At 39.8% G+C, this 19,982-nt stretch overlaps 6 gene segments (V, D, J or C); 5 read left to right on the forward strand and 1 right to left on the reverse strand.

Annotated features, from left to right (window-relative positions):
* Positions 1 to 3,502: 3,502 nt before the first annotated feature.
* LOC307264079 (Ig kappa chain V region 2717-like) lies at positions 3,503 to 3,862 on the forward strand. The segment is given in 1 exon: positions 3,503 to 3,862.
* Positions 3,863 to 5,159: 1,297 nt separating this feature from the next.
* On the reverse strand, positions 5,160 to 5,699 carry LOC307264082 (Ig kappa-b4 chain C region-like). The segment is given in 2 exons: positions 5,696 to 5,699; positions 5,160 to 5,557 (listed from the first exon to the last, which is right to left on the reverse strand).
* A 1,479-nt stretch (positions 5,700 to 7,178) lies between these two features.
* On the forward strand, positions 7,179 to 7,655 carry LOC307264083 (Ig kappa chain V region 2717-like). The segment is given in 2 exons: positions 7,179 to 7,230; positions 7,333 to 7,655.
* Positions 7,656 to 11,116: 3,461 nt separating this feature from the next.
* LOC307264084 (immunoglobulin kappa variable 4-1-like) lies at positions 11,117 to 11,473 on the forward strand. The segment is given in 1 exon: positions 11,117 to 11,473.
* Positions 11,474 to 15,155: 3,682 nt separating this feature from the next.
* On the forward strand, positions 15,156 to 15,512 carry LOC307264085 (Ig kappa chain V region K16-167-like). The segment is given in 1 exon: positions 15,156 to 15,512.
* A 3,802-nt stretch (positions 15,513 to 19,314) lies between these two features.
* Positions 19,315 to 19,674, forward strand: LOC307264086 (Ig kappa chain V region 3547-like). The segment is given in 1 exon: positions 19,315 to 19,674.
* Positions 19,675 to 19,982: the final 308 nt, after the last annotated feature.

Raw genomic sequence — 19,982 nt, forward strand, 5'->3', positions numbered from 1 at the left:
CAGAGAGGGGAATAACATGCAGAGAACGACCCGGGCTGGATTCTAACCTGTGGTCTGCTGTTAAGAGGACTTAGCCTCTATCGGTGGGCGCTCTCACCACTACACCATGAGCGCCCCTCCGATTAAGTCACTTAAAGTAAATCAAGCCGACAACTGAAGCTATAATTTGATAGGTTTTATGGATTATATAATAGGAAATGTCAAATAAAGTTTTGGATTAGGGAACAACAGATTATCTAAAATATTTAATACCACATCAGTATCACAGGTAATTTAAACATTTGTGTTGCCTCTTACTGTTATCTATTCTAACACAACATTAAGGGGCAGTGTTGAGCAGTAATTCCATTAAATTCAAATCACACCAATTTGAACACAAATGTAACAATGGTGATTAGATAATAATGGATGTTAAATAATAATGATTATATTGCATGACTGAGAAACATTTAATCTCGTCATGTAAGTATTGAAAAATAAATAATTTAAAAAAATCTGAAATAAAATGTGATATCACTGTATGATGACGATACTCTGAAATGTGTTTCTAATTGTTGAAACTTAATTTAGTCACTTAGTTTTTTGTTAAGTACATTTTCAAACAATTTAATGTAAATGACCCCTTACAGTCAGCATTCACACATCATTATTACCTGCTTAAGAATGCAACATGTTAAGAGGGAGACCCTGTCAGGTGACACTCAAAGAGTTTGTGGATAAGAGACAAATCATGATGTAACTGGGAAATGTAACAGTATAACTAGAACCAGAGGTGTGAAATCTTTCTGCAACATGGGATAGAATCTTGTAGCTCTAAACTGAGGGAGAAAGCATCTGTTTTTTAAAGAAAAATATCCAAACATGTCTTTATTTAATATAGTTTATTGTCTTCAAACGTTAACAGCAAAAGAATGAGTATAGCAATGGAAACATTAACATTTGATATTTAACAATGTTGAATTGATCTGATGACAGAATGTGAGAAATGTTGTTGCTGAGAGCAGACAGAGAGCAGTATCAGAGTAAAACCAGCAGCAGAGTCCCAGTGAGTCAGCTCAGGACTGGGGACACTGGTCTCTCCTCAGTGTCTCTGAGAGCGGAGTCTGGGAGCCCTGGGTGGCCTCACAGGTCACAGAGCCCACCTTCCTCCACTGGTCTGCAGGGAGCCTCAGGGTGCTGCTCCAGCTGTAGAGGCCGTCCTTCTCCAGCAGCCCGGGGCTCCTGCTCTCCTCCCAGCTGATGCTGCTGCTGCTGCCGTCCACCTTCCAGGCCAGACTCCAGCCTGAGGGGAAGCCCTTGTTGGCCAGGCACATGAGCGTGGCCTTCCCCTGCTGCAGCTCCTCACTGGAGGGGGGCAGCACCGTCAGGGTGGGACGGACATCACCTAGGAGACACCAATCAGCTTAGAGGACAGGGACCACACAGCTGTCAATCAAACACCACACACTTTGACACCTTTACTGTGTGAGAGTCGAGTGTCTCATTGAAGGAGTTTCTGTCAGATGGTTGTTCTGCTTCACCAGTCACTCACTCACACATTGTTTCACTTCCCTTTAAGAAACCTCTCATGCACATCAGCACAGAGACAATCATCATACAGAACAACCTTAAATATATCAAACTATACTGGAAATAAAACAATCACATTCTAAATACTTTTTTTACATTTGAAGAAAATTATAAAGTACAGTTTGTATATTTTCACTCTACTATTTTTTTCCTGGTCAATTTCAACACATTTACTGTTACAACTCTCCAAAGGTTCAAAGTTAATCCGCAGTTAACTGAAATAATCAGCCAAAAATAACAAAATACAGCAACACTTGGCAAATAAAATACGATTAAAATGTCAGAAAAATTTAAAAAGCCAAAGAGTATCAGATGAATGCTAACATTCAGCCTTTTTAGAAGATCGGACATTTCATAGCTTTTATACCAAATCAAATATTTTTGCCTTCATTCACACGACATAAAATAACTTTGGTTTGATTGCTGTTCTTGAATTGTTCCCTAAGGTTCAAGCTGTTTCTCATATTCTTCACATCAAATATAAAAGTTGAAAGAGAATCTCAGTGAAGCTCAAGTTCGAGGTAACAGAGGAGAAATTATCAATAAAACTGAGTCTGTAAAGTGATTTAAATCAGTCCAAAGGGAACGTACATCTAATACAAATATTCACACATACAAATTATAACTTCAACTGGTGAAACAATATGTTATACTCAAGCAGAAACTTACTTCCAATATCCAGTTTGGTTCCTCCACCAAAAGTCCACCACAGTGATACAAAGTCATTAAGCCGCCGTACAAAAACCTCTCACTGTAGAGACACGGCTCTCTGACTCTGTCTGACAAACTACAATTCCTCAACTTTTAACTTTCATCTAGAAATCTAAATACACCACTTCTCATCTGCACCAAGCAGTTATAGTAAATATAACCATGATTTAATTTCAAATACTAAACTACACTTTGTTTTTTACACTAAAACTGCTGCAAAGAACTACAATTTCAGATGTAAAATCACATGTCAAAGTTTCTTGAGAAAAATGTATGTGAAAGAAAGGAAATGTTGAGAATAAATGAATGAAATACATAAAAGATTGAACTTACTTCCAACATCCAGTCTGGTTCCTCCACCGAACGTGTACCACAGTGATACAAAGTCATTGAGCCGCCGTACAAAAACCTCTCGCTGTAGAGACACAGCTCTCTGACTCTGACACAAACAAACTCAACATCATGAGCCTGTTTGGAAAATGTTGCAATAAAAATTAAAACTGAGCAATCGATTTACAGCATGTATGTTTTTTATTTAATGTTTTTTAGTTTTCTTTTAAGATTATTTCTTTTGGCATTTTCAAGCTTTATTTGACAGTAAAGAGTTGAAATGGGGAGACAGAGAGAGAGGGGGGATGACCCACAGTAAAGGACCACGGGTTGGATTTGAACCTCAGACCACTGCAACGAAGGCCGGAGCCGATATGGTACACACACTATCCACCTGCCACCGGCGCAACCCAGTATTTTAGTTTTTAATTGAATTTATACAAATTATCTTTAGTAATTCATGTCAATACAACAGAGAGTAGATATGAATAAAATGTGCTTAGAGACATTAATTCAAAATTATAGGAAATTGCAATTGAAAGACTTCTAATCAATACTGTGATGAAGTGATTGATCCATTGATAAACAGCATCCTCAGAGTGATCCCAGTCCCTGTTGGAGTCAGTCAGAGCATTTCCATAGAGAGCCACTTTGCATCAGCAGCACCATGCTCCAGTGCTCTGGGAGAGTTTATAGTCCTGAGAGTTGAACACTGGATGACTGACAGCTGTCCTTCATGACAACAGAAGCCACAGAAATCCTCCTCATCCGAAACATGACTTTGATCTGCGTCCTCATCTGGACTCTCCTCTGCTGCTGCTTCACAGGTAAAGTCCAGAGAATCAAACTCCTCTGTGAACATCCGTCCCTCTGAAATGAAGCCGACAAAAGCATGGAGCTGATTTATGTTTTTGTCTCTGTCTCCTCAGAGTCCAGAGGCCAGTACACAGTGACTCAGCCTGGAGCAGTGAGCTCTGCTCTGGGAGGCTCTGTCCCCATCACATGTAAAACCAGTCAGAATGTGTATAATGGAGACTTTTTAGCCTGGTACCAACAGAGAGATGGAGAAACTCCTAAACTGCTCATTTATAGGGCAACTTCTCGAGAATCAGGGATTCCAGGTCGTTTTACAGGCAGTGGATCAAACTCTGACTTCACTCTGACCATCAGTGGAGTCCAGGCTGAAGATGCAGCAGTTTACTACTGTCAGAGTGCACACAATCCCAACAGTCAGTGGGTGTTCACACAGTGAAAAACCGTCGTACAAAAACCTCCCTCAGTCAAACTGAACTGAAACTGACCTGAGAGCTGCAGCTGGAAGCTTCTGCAGAGACTGACACACTTCACTGAAGACACACATACACACACACACACACACACACACACACACACACACACACACACACACACACACACACACACACACACACACACACACACACACACACACTACAGCAGCACTAGAGATACTCGACAGGTTATAACATTTGAGTTCTGTCCAAGTAGGACACTTAGATAAAGCAGAAAATCCTCTCCCTTGTTGCAAAAAATCAACAGCTGATATACACGTTTTTTTTTGGTGGCCTAATTTTGACGTAAAATGACAAAAAACTGTTTGGGAATTTGTGACTTCTCTTCAAGTTGAATATGACATCAGTCGCAAATATTTACATGAAAACTTGTTTGATAGTTCAGTCACTTAAAGAAAATCAAAATGATAACTGAAGCATTGACCCAAATCAGAGACGGGAAAACTATAATTTGATAGTTTTTATTGATAATATCATAAGGAATGAATAACGTTGTGGATTAGGAAACATCAGATTATCTAAAATATTTAATACCACATCAGTATCAACAGGTATTGAAACTTTTGTCTTACTGTTATCTATTCTCTAACACAACATTAAAGGGCATCGGTGAGCAGTAATTCTATTAAATTCAATTCACACTAATTTGTACACATGAATAGCAATGGTGGTAAATAAACAATGGATCTTCAATAATATTGACTCGATTGCAAGGACGGATAAACATTTAATCTCGTCATGTAAGTATTGAAAAATAAATCATGTTAAAAAATTTGAAATAAAATGTGATATCACTGTATGATGACGATACTCTGCAATTTGTTTCTAATTCTTTAAACTTAATTTAGTCACCTAGATTTTTTGTTAAGTACATTTTTAAACAATTTTATGTAAATGACCCCTTACATTCAGCATCATTATTGCCTGCTTAGGAGGGAGACCCTGTCAGGTGACACTCAAAGAGTTTGTGGATAAGAGACAAATAATGATGTAACTGGGAAATGTAATAGTATAACTAGAACCAGTGGTTTGAAATCGTACTGCAACATGGGATAGAATCTTGTAGCTCTAAACTGAGGGAGAAAGCATCTGTTTTTTATAGAAAAACATCCAAACATGTCTTTATTTAATATAGTTTATTGTCCTTAAACGTTAACAGCAAAAGAATGAGTATAGAAATCGAAACATTAACATTTGAAGTTTTACAATCTTAAATTGGTCTGACGACAAAGTGAGAAACGTTGTTGCTGAGAGCAGACAGAGAGCAGTATCAGAGTAAAACCAGCAGCAGAGTCCCAGTGAGTCAGCTCAGGACTGGGGACACTGGTCTCTCCTCAGTGTCTCTGAGAGCGGAGTCTGGGAGCCCTGGGTGGCCTCACAGGTCACAGAGCCCACCTTCCTCCACTGGTCTGCAGGGAGCCTCAGGGTGCTGCTCCAGCTGTAGAGGCCGTCCTTCTCCAGCAGCCCAGGGCTCCTGCTCTCCTCCCAGCTGATGCTGCTGCTGCCGTCCACCTTCCAGGCCAGACTCCAGCCTGAGGGGAAGCCCTTGTTGGCCAGGCACATGAGCGTGGCCTTCCCCTGCTGCAGCTCCTCACTGGAGGGGGGCAGCACCGTCAGGGTGGGGGGGACTTGACCCACTGCAGAGAGAGAGAGATTAATAAAGTTCATATGAAGTAAACTAAACCCCATGCAACATGTTATATCAGAGGAGGCTTCTACTTATTGAGTGGGTGAAGCTGGTTTTAAAGTTTCACTTCCCTCTCTGAGCTCAGTACCCATGGCAACAGACAGGCATCACTGCTGAACCATGACAACAGACATGTCTCGGTACTAAAGATAAAACGTTAAACGGGGCGCACTTTAGCTGTGCTTAAACATTTTCAATCTCCAAACTAAACATAGAGACTTTCATAGTTCAACATCAACATTTGAGATGAAGATTGTGAGGTTTTTATTGGTTGATAGATCTTAAATATTCCGCGTCTCAAGTCAGAACCTCATAAATAATGACACGTGTTACTTCCCTTCTTGTGAGCAGAAATCATCACCAAAAAGTCAGGATTCATTACTTTAACATTCAAGTGAAATTTGTTCACTACTGAACTGCTTTTAAAAATAAAACAAATCTGATACATATCATCAAATTGCTTGACGATCATAAGTCTGGTAGAAAGATTGATCATTATGTACATTAAACCCTGAGCAGAAAATAATTTTTTACCCAAAATATTCAAACGTACACCTTTACACATTTTCTTCATTAAGAATAATGCAGGATAATTTTCCATAATAGATGATGGATATAATCATTCATTGCAGTAGATTTTAGTCTGGCTAACGACACTGTGAAGCCTCCAAGAATGTCTACAAATATATAAAAAATAATATATCAGACAAAATATAGTAGTAATATATACATCTATGGAATTTAAAGAGAATACACATGAAATATCAGTTATTGGAAGAGTGAAATGTACTTACAGTTAACCTCCAGTCTGGTTCCTCCACCGAACGTGTACCACAGCGATACAAAGTCATTGAGCCGCCGTACAAAAACCTCTCACTGTAGAGACACGGCTCTCTGACTCTGACACAAACAAACTCAACATCATGAGCCTGTTTGGAAAATGTTGCAAGATAAAAATTAAAACTGAACAGTAGATTTACAGAATGTATGTTTTTTATTTAATTTATTTTAGTTTCCTTTTAAGATTTTTTTTTTTTTGCCATTTTCAAGCTTTATTTGACAGTAAAGAGTTGAAATGGGGAGAAAGAGAGAGAGGGGGGATGACCTGCAGTAAAGGTCCATGGGTTGGATTTGAACCTGAGACCGCAGCAACGAAGGCCGGAGTCGATATGGTACGCGCCCTATCCACCTGCCACTGGAGCACACCCAGTATTTTAGTTTTTAATTGAATTTATACAAATTATCTTTAGTAATTCATGTCAATACAACAGAGGATAGATATGAGTAAAATGTGCTTAGAGACATTAATTCAAAATTATATGAAATTGCAATTGAAAGACTTCTAATAAATACTGTGATGAAGTGATTGATCCATTGATAAACAGCATCCTCAGAGTGATCCCAGTCCCTGTTGGAGTCAGTCAGAGCATTTCCATAGAGAGCCACTTTGCATCAGCAGCACCATGCTCCAGTGCTCTGGGAGAATTTATAGTCCTGACAGTTGAACACTGGATGACTGACAGCTGTCCTTCATGACAACAGAAGCCACAGAAATCCTCCTCATCAGAAACATGACTTTGATCTGCGTCCTCATCTGGACTCTCCTCTGCTGCTGCTTCACAGGTAAAGTCCAGAGAATCAAACTCCTCTGTGAACATCCGTCCCTCTGAAATGAAGCCGACAAAACCATGGAGCTGATTTATGTTTTTGTCTCTGTCTCCTCAGAGTCCAGAGGCCAGGTCACAGTGACTCAGCCTGGAGCAGTGAGCTCTGCTCTGGGAGGCTCCGTCCCCATCACATGTAAAACCAGTAAGGATGTTCATGGTAGTAACTATTTAGCCTGGTACCAACAGAGAGATGGAGAAACTCCTAAACTGCTCATATATTATGCTAGCACTCGAGTATCAGGGATTCCAGGTCGTTTTACAGGCAGTGGATCAAACTCTGACTTCACTCTGACCATCAGTGGAGTCCAGGCTGAAGATGCAGCAGTTTACTACTGTCAGAGTTTTCACGTTATCAACAGTCAGCGTGTGTTCACACAGTGAAAAACCGTCGTACAAAAACCTCCCTCAGTCAAACTGAACTGAAACTGACCAGACTGCTGCAGCTGGAAGCTTCTGCAGAGACTGATACACTTCACTGCACTGAAGACAGACAGACACACACACACACACACACACACACACACACGCACACACGCACACACGCACACGCACACACGCACACAAACACACACACGCACACACACACACACACACACACACACACACACAGAATCTAAAGTAGCAGTAGAGTTACTAGACAAGGAATAAAACGTGAGTTCTGTCCAAGTAGAACAATTTATAGATTAAACACTAAATAATTTTCCTTGTGGCAAAAGGTCAGAGTTTGACGTTCATGATTTCTATTTTTGACGGCCTCCTGCAAATTTCCACTTCCGATGGAAAAAAATCAATCCTGGAATTTTTGGCGTCTTTTCAAGTTGAAGTTGAAAGTGTTTCAACACAAGCATCAGCCGCAAATCATCTTATGGAATTTTTTTTTAACTTTATTTGAGAGTTTGGAGAGACAGAGATGAAATGGGGCAGAGAGGGGAATGACATGCAGAGAACGACCCGGGCTGGATTCTAACCCGTGGTCTGCTGTTAAGAGGACTTAGCCTCTATCGGTGGGCGCTCTATCACCACTACACCATGAGCGCCCCTCCGATTAAGTCACTTAAAGTAAATCAGGCCGACAACTGAAGCTATAATTTGATAGGTTTTATGGATTATATAATAGGAAATGTCAAATAAAGTTTTGGATTAGGGAACAACAGATTATCTAAAATATTTAATTCCACATCAGTATCACAGGTAATTTAAACATTTTTGTTGCCTCTTACTGTTATCTATTCTAACACAACATTAAGGGGCAGTGTTGAGCAGTAATTCCATTAAATTCAATTCACACCAATTTGTACACAAACGTAACAATGGTGATTAGATAATAATGGATGTTAAATAATAATGATTATATTGCAATGACTGAGAAACATTTAATCTCGTCATGTAAGTATAGAAAAAGAAATCATGTTAAAAAATTTGAAATAAAATGTGATATCACTGTATGATGACGATACTCTGAAATGTGTTTCTAATTGTTGAAACTTAATTTAGTCACTTAGCTTTTTGTTAAGTACATTTTCAAACTATTTTATGTAAATGACCCCTTACATTCAGCATTCACACATCATTATTACCTGCGTAAGAATACCACTGTTAAGAGGGAGACCCTGTCATGTGACACTCAAAGAGATTGTGGATAAGAGACGAATCATGATGTAACTGGGAAATGTAATAGTATAACTAGAACCAGAGGTGTGATATCTTACTGCAACATGGGATAGAATCTTGTAGCTCTAAACTGAGGGAGAAAGCATCTGTTGTTTATAGAAAAACATCCAAACATGTCTTTATTTAATATAGTTTATTGTCTTTAAACGTTAACAGCAAAAGAATGAGTATAGCAATGGTAACATTAACATTTGATATTTAACAATGTTAAATTGGTCTGATGACAGAAAGAGAGAAATGTTGTTGCTGAGAGCAGACAGAGAGCAGTGTCAGAGTAAAACCAGCAGCAGAGTCCCAGTGAGTCAGCTCAGGACTGGGGACACTGGTCTCTCCTCAGTGTCTCTGAGAGCGGAGTCTGGGAGCCCTGGGTGGCCTCACAGGTCACAGAGCCCACCTTCCTCCACTGGTCTGCAGGGAGCCTCAGGGTGCTGCTCCAGCTGTAGAGGCCGTCCTTCTCCAGCAGCCCGGGGCTCCTGCTCTGCTCCCAGCTGATGCTGCTGCTGCTGTCCACCTTCCAGGCCAGACTCCAGCCTGAGGGGAAGCCCTTGTTGGCCAGGCACATGAGCGTGGCCTTCCCCTGCTGCAGCTCCTCACTGGAGGGGGGCAGCACCGTCAGGGTGGGGGGGACTTGACCCACTGTAGAGAGAGAGAGAGAGATTAATAAAGTTCATATGAAGTAAACTAAACTCCATGCAACATGTTATATCAGAGGAGGCTTCTACTTATTGAGTGGGTGAAGCTGGTTTTAAAGTTTCACTTCCCTCTCTGAGCTCAGTACCCATGGCAACAGACAGGCATCACTGCTGAACCATGACAACAGACACGTCTCGGTACTAAAGATAAAACGTTAAACGGGGTGCACTTTAGCTGTGCTTCAACATTTTTAATCTCCAAACTAAACACAGAGACTTTCATAGTTCAACATCAACATTTGAGATGAAGATTGTGAGGTTTTTATTGGTTGATAGATCTTAAATGTTCCGCGTCTCAAGCCAGAACCTCATAAATGATGACATGTGTTACTTCCCTTCTTGTGAGCAGGAATCATCACCAAAAATTCAGGCTTCATTACTTTAACATTCAAGTGAAAATTCTTGACTACTGAACTACTTTTAAAAATAAAACAAATCTGATACATATCATCAAATTGCTTGACGATCATAAGTCTGGTAGAAAGATTGATCATTATGTACATTAAACCCTGAGCAGAAACTTATTTCTACCCAAAATATACAAACGTACACCTTTACACATTTTCCTCATTAAGAATAATGCAGGATAATTTTCCATAATAAACGATGGATATAATCATTCATTGCAGTAGATTTTAGTCTGGTTAACGACACTGTGAAGCCTTCAAGAATGTCTACAAATATATAAAATATAACATATCAGACAAAATATAGTAGTAATATCTACATCTATGGAATTTAAAGAGAATACACATGAAATATCAGTTATTGGAAGAGTGAAATGTACTTACAGTTAACATCCAGTCTGGTTCCTCCACCGAACGTCCACCACAGTGATACAAAGTCATTGAGCCGCCGTACAAAAACCTCTCACTGTAGAGACACGGCTCTCTGACTCTGACAAAAACAAACTCAACATCATGAGCCTGTTTGGAAAATGTTGCAAGATAAAGATGAAAACTGAGCAACCGATTTACAGAATGCATGTTATTTATTTAATGTATTTTAGTTTTTAATTGAATTTATACAAATTATCTTTAGTAATTCATGTCAATACAACAGAGGATAGATATGAATAAAATGTGCTTAGAGACATTTATTCAAAATTATGTGAAATTGCAATTGAAAGACTTCTAATCAATACTGTGATGAAGTGATTGATCCATTGATAAACAGCATCCTCAGAGTGATCCCAGTCCCTGTTGGAGTCAGTCAGAGCATTTCCATAGAGAGCCACTTTGCATCAGCAGCACCATGCTCCAGTGCTCGGGGAGAGTTTATAGTCCTGAGAGTTGAACACTGGATGACTGACAGCTGTCCTTCATGACAACAGAAGCCACAGAAATCCTCCTCATCAGAAACATGACTTTGATCTGCGTCCTCATCTGGACTCTCCTCTGCTGCTGCTTCACAGGTAAAGTCCAGAGAATCAAACTCCTCTGTGAACATCCGTCCCTCTGAAATGAAGCCGACAAAACCATGGAGCTGATTTATGTTTTTGTCTCTGTCTCCTCAGAGTCCAGAGGCCAGGTCACAGTGACTCAGCCTGGAGCAGTGAGCTCTGCCCTGGGAGGCTCCGTCCCCATCACATGTAAAACCAGTCAGAATGTTCATGGTGGAAACCATTTAGCCTGGTACCAACAGAGAGATGGAGAAACTCCTAAACTGCTTATATATTATGCTAGCACTCGAGTATCAGGGATTCCAGATCGTTTTACAGGCAGTGGATCAAACTCTGACTTCACTCTGACCATCAGTGGAGTCCAGGCTGAAGATGCAGCAGTTTACTACTGTCAGAGTTTTCACGCTAACAGTCCGTATGAGTTCACACAGTGAAAAACCGTCGTACAAAAACCTCCCTCAGTCAAACTGAACTGAAACTGAACTGAGAGCTGCAGCTGGAAGCTTCTGCAGAGACTGATACACTTCACTGAAGACAGACAGACAGACACACTCTCTAAAGTAGCAATAGAGATACAAAACGCGAGTTCTGTCCAAGTTGAACAATTTATAGATTAAACACTAAATCATTTTCCTTGTGGTAAAAGGTTAGAGTTTGACGTTCATGATTTCTATTTTTGACGGCCTCCTGCAAATTTCCACTTCCGATGAAAAAAAATCAATCCTGGAATTTTTGGCGTCTTTTCAAGTTGAAGTTGAAAGTGTTTCAACACAAGCATCAGCCGCAAATCATCTTATGGAATTTTTTTTAACTTTATTTGAGAGTTTGGAGGGACAGAGATGAAATGGGGCAGAGAGGGGAATGACATGCAGAGAACGACCCGGGCTGGATTCTAACCCGTGGTCTGCTGTTAAGAGGACTTAGCCTCTATCGGTGGGCGCTTTCACCAATACACCATGAGCGCCCCTCCGATTAAGTCACTTAAAGTAAATCAAGCCGACAACTGAAGCTATAATTTGATAGGTTTTATGGATTATATAATAGGAAATGTCAAATAAAGTTTTGGATTAGGGAACAACAGATTATCTAAAATATTTAATACCACATCAGTATCACAGGTAATTTAAACATTTGTGTTGCCTCTTACTGTTATCTATTCTAACACAACATTAAGGGGCCGTGTTGAGCAGTAATTCCATTAAATTCAATTCACACCAATTTGTACACAAATGTAACAATGGTGATTAGATAATAATGGATGTTAAATAACAATGATTATATTGCATGACTGAGAAACATTTAATCTCGTCATGTAAGTATTGAAACATAAATCATGTTAAAAAATCTGAAATAAAATGTGATACTCTGAAATGTGTTTCTAATTGTTGAAACTTAATTTAGTCACTTAGTTTTTTGTTAAGTACATTTTCAAACAATTTTATGTAAATGACCCCTTAAATTCAGCATTCACACATCATTATTACCTGCTTAAGAATACCACTGTTAGGAGGGAGACCCTGTCAGGTGACACTCAAAGAGTTTGTGGATAAGAGACATATCATGATGTAACTGGGAAATGTAATAGTATAACTAGAACCAGAGGTGTGAAATCTTTCTGCAACATGGGATAGAATCTTGTAGCTCTAAACTGAGGGAGAAAGCATCTGTTTTTATAGAAAAATATCCAAACATGTCTTTATTTAATATATTTTATTGTCCTTAAACGTAAACAGCAAAAGAATGAGTATAGCAATGGTAATATTAACATTTGAGATTTTACAATGTTAAATTGGTCTGATGACAGAAAGTGAGAAACGTTGTTGCTGAGAGCAGACAGAGAGCAGTATCAGAGTAAAACCAGCAGCAGAGTCCCAGTGAGTCAGCTCAGGACTGGGGACACTGGTCTCTCCTCAGTGTCTCTGAGAGCGGAGTCTGGCAGCCCTGGGTGGCCTCACAGGTCACAGAGCCCACCTTCCTCCACTGGTCTGCAGGGAGCCTCAGGGTGCTGCTCCAGCTGTAGAGGCCGTCCTTCTCCAGCAGCCCGGGGCTCCTGCTCTGCTCCCAGCTGATGCTGCTGCTGCCGTCCACCTTCCAGGCCAGACTCCAGCCTGAGGGGAAGCCCTTGTTGGCCAGGCACATGAGCGTGGCCTTCCCCTGCTGCAGCTCCTCACTGGAGGGGGGCAGCACCGTCAGGGTGGGACGGACATCACCTAGGAGACACCAATCAGCTTAGAGGACAGGGACCACACAGCTGTCAATCAAACACCACACACTTTGACACCTTTACTGTGTGAGAGTTGAGTGTCTCATTTAAGGAGTTTCTGTCAGATGGTTGTTCTGCTTCACCAGTCAGTCACTCACACATTGTTTCACTTCCCTTTAAGAAACCTCTCATGCACATCAGCACAGAGACAATCATCATACAGAACTCAAATATATCAAACTACACTGGAAAAAAAACAATCACATTTTAAATATTTGTTTCCATTTGAAGAACACTATAAAGTATTGTTGGTATATTTTCACTGGTCTATCTTTTTCCTGGTACATTTAAACACATTTACTGTTACAACTCTCCAAAGGTTCAAAGTTAATCCGCAGTTAACTGAAATAAACAGCCGAAAATAACAAGATACAGCAACACTTGGCAAATAAAATACAATTAAAACTTCACAAACATTTACAAAGCCAATGAGTATCAGATCAATGCTAACGTTCAACCTTTTTAGAAGATCGGACATTTTGTAGCTTTTATACCAAATATTATTGCCTTCATTCACACGACATACAATAACTTTGGTTTGATTGCTGTTCTTGAATTGTTCCCTAAAGCTCAAGCTGTTTCTCTCATTCTTCACATTAAATGGAAAAGTTGAAAGAGAATCTCAGTGAAGCTCAAGTTCAAGGTAACAGAGGAGAAATTATCAATAAAACTCAGTCTCTAAAGTGATTTAAATCAGTCCAAAGTGAATGTATATCTAATACAAATATTCACACAAACAAATTAAAAATTCAACTGGTGAAACCATATGTAATACTCAAGCAGAAACTTACTTCCAACCTCCAGTCTGGTTCCTCCACCAAAAGTCAACCACAGTGATACAAAGCCATTGAGCCGCCGTACAAAAACCTCTCACTGTAGAGACACGGCTCTCTGACTCTGTCTGACAAACTACAATTCCTCAAGTTTAAACTTTCATCTAGAAATCTAAATAAACCACTTCTCATCTGCACCAAGCAGTTATAGTAAATATAACCATGATTTATTTCAAATACTAAACTACACTTTGTTTTTTACACTAAAACTGCTGCAAAGAACTACAATTTCAGATGTAAAATCACATGTCTAAGTTTCTTGAGAAAAATGTATGTGAAAGAAAGGAAATGTTGAGAATAAATTAATAAAATACCTAAAAGATTGAACTTACTTCCAACATCCAGTCTAGTTCCTCCACCGAACGTGTACCACAGTGATACAAAGTCATTGAGCCGCCGTACAAAAACCTCTCACTGTAGAGATACGGCTCTCTGACTCTGACACAAACAAACTCAACATCATGAGCCTGTTTGGAAAATGTTGCAAGATAAAGATGAAAACTGAACAATCGATTTACACAATGTATGTTATTTATTTAATGTATTTTTGTTTTTAATTGAATTTATACAAATTATCTTTAGTAATTCATGTCAATACAACAGAAGAAAGATATGAGTAAAATGTGCTTAGAGACATTAATTCAAAATTATGTGAAATTGCAATTGAAAGCCTTCTAATCAACACTGTGATGAAGTGATTGATCCATTGATAAACAGCATCCTCAGAGTGATCCCAGTCCCTGTTGGAGTCAGTCAGAGCATTTCCATAGAGAGCCACTTTGCATCAGCAGCACCATGCTCCAGTGCTCTGGGAGAGTTTATAGTCCTGAGAGGTGAACACTGGATGACTGACAGCTGTCCTTCATGACAACAGAAGCCACAGAAATCCTCCTCATCAGAAAAATGACTTTGATCTGCGTCCTCATCTGGACTCTCCTCTGCTGCTGCTTCACAGGTAAAGTCCAGAGAATCAAACTCCTCTGTGAACATCCGTTCCTCTGAAATGAAGCCGACAAAACCATGGAGCTGATTTATGTTTTTGTCTCTGTCTCCTCAGAGTCCAGAGGCCAGTACACAGTGACTCAGCCTGGAGCAGTGAGCTCTGCTCTGGGAGGCTCTGTCCCCATCACATGTAAAACCAGTCAGAATGTTCATGGTGGAAACCATTTAGCCTGGTACCAACAGAGAGATGGAGAAACTCCTAAACTGCTCATAGAGTATGGTGGCACTCGAGCATCAGGGATTCCAGGTCGTTTTACAGGCAGTGGATCAAACTCTGACTTCACTCTGACCATCAGTGGAGTCCAGGCTGAAGATGCAGCAGTTTACTACTGTCAGAGTTTACACATTCCCAGTCAGTATGTGTTCACACAGTGAAAAACTGTCGTACAAAAACCTCCCTCAGTCAGACTGAACTGAAACTGAACTGAATGATGCAGCTGGAAGCTTCTGCAGAGACTGATACACTTCACTGAAGACAGACAGACAGACAGACACACACACACACACACACACACACACACACACAAACACACACACACACACACACACACACACACACACACACACACACACACACACACACACAGACTCTAAAGTAGCAGTAGCAGATACTAGACAAGGAACAAAACGCGAGTTCTGTCCAAGTTGAACAATTTATAGATTAAACACTAAATCATTTTCCTTGTGGCAAAAGGTCAGAGTTTGACGTTCATGATTTCAATGTTTCACAGCCTCCCGCAAATTTTCACTTCCGATGAAAAAAAATCAATCCTGGAATTTTTGGCGTCTTTTCAAGTTGAAGTTGAAAGTGTTTCAACACAAGCATCAGCCGCAAATCATTTTATGGATTTATTTTTATACTTTATTTGAGAGTTTGGAGAGACAGAGATGAAATGGGGCAGAGAGGGGAATAACATGCAGAGAACGACCCGGGCTGGATTCTAACCCGTGGTCTGCTGTTAAGAGGACTTAGCCTTTATCGGTGGGCGCTTTCACCACTACACCATGAGCGCCCCTCCGATTAAGTCACTTAAAGTAAATCAAGCCGACAACTGAAGATATAATTTGATAGGTTTTATGGATTATATAATAGGAAATGTCAATTTATATTTTGGATTAGGGAACAACAGATTATCTAAAATATTTAATACCACATCAGTATCACAGGTAATTTAAACATTTGTGTTGCCTCTTACTGTTATCTATTCTAACACAACATTAAGGGGCAGTGTTGAGCAGTAAATCCATTAAATTCAATTCACACCAATTTGTACACAAATGTAACAATGGTGATTAGATAATAATGGATGTTAAATAATAATGATTATATTGCATGACTGAGAAACATTTAATCTCGTCATGTAAGTATTGAAAAATAAATCATGTTAAAACATTTGAAATAAAATGTGATATCACTGTATGATGACGATACTCTGCAATTTGTTTCTAATTATTTAAACTTAATTTAGTCACTTAGATTTTTTGTTAAGTACATTTTTAAACAATTTTATGTAAATGATCCCCTTACATTCAACATTCACATGTCATTATTACCTGCTTAAGAATACCACTGTTAGGAGGGAGACCCTGTCAGGTGACACTCAAAGAGTTTGTGGATAAGAGACAAATCATGATGTAACAGGGAAATGTAACAGTATAGCTAGAATCAGTGGTTTGAAATCTTACTGTTACATCGGATAGAATCTTGAAGCTCTAAACTGAGGGAGAAAGCATCTGTTTTTTAAAGAAAAATATCCAAACATGTCTTTATTTAATATAGTTTATTGTCTTTAAACGTTAACAGCAAAAGAATGAGTATAGCAATCGAAACATTAACATTTGAGATTTTACAATGTTAAATTGGTCTGATGACAGAATGTGAGAAACGTTGTTGCTGAGAGCAGACAGAGAGCAGTGTCAGAGTAAAACCAGCAGCAGAGTCCCAGTGAGTCAGCTCAGGACTGGGGACACTGGTCTCTCCTCAGTGTCTCTGAGAGCGGAGTCTGGCAGCCCTGGGTGGCCTCACAGGTCACAGAGCCCACCTTCCTCCACTGGTCTGCAGGGAGCCTCAGGGTGCTGCTCCAGCTGTAGAGGCCGTCCTTCTCCAGTAGCCCGGGACTCCTGCTCTGCTCCCAGCTGATGCTGCTGCTGCCGTCCACCTTCCAGGCCAGACTCCAGCCTGAGGGGAAGCCCTTGTTGGCCAGGCACATGAGCGTGGCCTTCCCCTGCTGCAGCTCCTCACTGGAGGGGGGCAGCACCGTCAGGGTGGGACGGACATCACCTAGGAGACACCAATCAGCTTAGAGGACAGGGACCACACAGCTGTCAATCAAACACCACACACTTTGACACCTTTACTGTGTGAGAGTTGAGTGTCTCATTTAAGGAGTTTCTGTCAGATGGTTGTTCTGCTTCACCAGTCAGTCACTCACACATTGTTTCACTTCCCTTTAAGAAACCTCTCATGCACATCAGCACAGAGACAATCATCATACAGAACAACCTCAAATATATCAAACTATGCTGGAAATAAAACAATCACATTTTAAATATTTGTTTCCATTTGAAGAAAACTATAAAGTACAGTTTGTATATTTTCACTTGTCTATCTTTTTCCTGGTACATTAAACACATTTACTGTTACAACTCTCCAAAGGTTCAAAGTTAATCCACAGTTAACTGAAATAAACAGCAGAAAATAACAAGATACAGCAACACTTGGCAAATAAAATACAATTAAAACTTCACAAACATTTACAAAGCCAATGAGTATCAGATCAATGCTAACGTTCAACCTTTTTAGAAGATCGGACATTTTGTAGCTTTTATACCAAATATTATTGCCTTCATACAATAACTTTGGTTTGATTGCTGTTCTTGAATTGTTCCCTAAAGTTCAAGCTGTTTCTCTCATTCTTCACATTAAATAGAAAAGTTGAAAGAGAAGTTCAGTGAAGCTCAAGTTCAAGGTAACAGAGGAGAAATTATCAATAAAACTCAGTCTCTAAAGTGATTTAAATCAGTCCAAAGGGAACGTATATCTAATACAAATATTCACACAAACAAATTAAAAATTCAACTGGTGAAACCATATGTAATACTCAGCAGAAACTTACTTCCAACATCCAGTCTGGTTCCTCCACCGAACGTGTACCACAGTGATACAAAGTCATTGAGCCGCCGTACAAAAACCTCTCACTGTAGAGACTCGGCTCTCTGACTCTGTCTGACAGACTACAATTCCTCAACTTTTAACTGTCATCTAGAAATCTAAATACACCACTTCTCATCTGCACCAAGCAGTTATAGTAAATATAACCTTGATTTAATTTGAAATACTAAACTACACTTTGTTTTTTACACTAAAACTGCTGCAAAGAACTACAATTTCAGATGTAAAATCACGTCTAAGTTTCTTGAGAAAAATGTATGTGAAAGAAAGGAAATGTTGAGAATAAATTAATAAAATACATAAAAGATTGAACTTACTTCCAACATCCAGTCTGGTTCCTCCACCGAACGTGTACCACAGTGATACAAAGTCATTGAGCCGCCGTACAAAAACCTCTCACTGTAGAGACACGGCTCTCTGACTCTGACACAAACAAACTCAACATCATGAGCCTGTTTGGAAAATGTTGCAAGATAAAGATGAAAACTGAACAACCAATTTACAGAATGTATGTTTTTTATTTAATATATTTTAGCTTTTAATTGAATTCATACAATTGATACATGGTAATTCATGTCAATACAACAGAGGATTGATGGAAATAAAATTTGTCTAGAGAAATCAATTCAAAATAATGTGCAATTGCAATTGAAAGACTTCTAATCAATACTGTGATGAAGTGATTGATCCATTGATAAACAGCATCCTCAGAGTGATCCCAGTCCCTGTTGGAGTCAGTCAGAGCATTTCCATAGAGAGCCACTTTGCATCAGCAGCACCATGCTCCAGTGCTCTGGGAGAGTTTATAGTCCTGAGAGTTGAACACTGGATGACTGACAGCTGTCCTTCATGACAACAGAAGCCACAGAAATCTTCCTCATCAGAAACATGACTTTGATCTGCGTCCTCATCTGGACTCTCCTCTGCTGCTATTTCACAGGTAAAGTCCAGAGAATCAAACTCCTCTGTGAACATCCGTCCCTCTGAAATGAAGCCGACAAAACCATGGAGCTGATTTATGTTTTTGTCTCTGTCTCCTCAGAGTCCAGAGGCCAGTACACAGTGACTCAGCCTGGAGCAGTGAGCTCTGATCTGGGAGGCTTCGTCCCCATCACATGTAAAACCAGTCAGCGTGTTCATGTTGGAAGCGTTTTAGCCTGGTACCAACAGAGAGATGGAGAAACTCCTAAACTGCTCATATATTATGCTAGCACTCGAGTATCAGGGATTCCAGGTCGTTTTACAGGCAGTGGATCAAACTCTGACTTCACTCTGACCATCAGTGGAGTCCAGGCTGAAGATGCAGCAGTTTACTACTGTCAGAGTTATCACTACATCAACAGTCAGAGTGTGTTCACACAGTGAAAAACCGTCGTACAAAAACCTCCCTCAGTCAGACTGAACTGAAACTAAACTGACTGATGCAGCTGGAAGCTTCTGCAGAGACTGACACACTTCACTGAAGACACACAACTGTTTTTAAGTTTAACACACACTAACAGAACACAGACTCTTTCAAAACCATGTGTTATATATTTCTTTAACCATATCTCCAGGTCAGGACACAAACACCAATTCTTCCCTCAGAAGGTGACGCCTGGATACTATAAGCCCTGATCTATTCGTAGGATGCAAAATGGGAACTCTCAACAAAAGTTTTCAACATTTATAAT

Source organism: Ammodytes marinus (assembly GCF_949987685.1).
Source record: "Ammodytes marinus genome assembly, chromosome: 17".
Taxonomy (NCBI): Eukaryota; Metazoa; Chordata; class Actinopteri; order Uranoscopiformes; family Ammodytidae; genus Ammodytes; species Ammodytes marinus.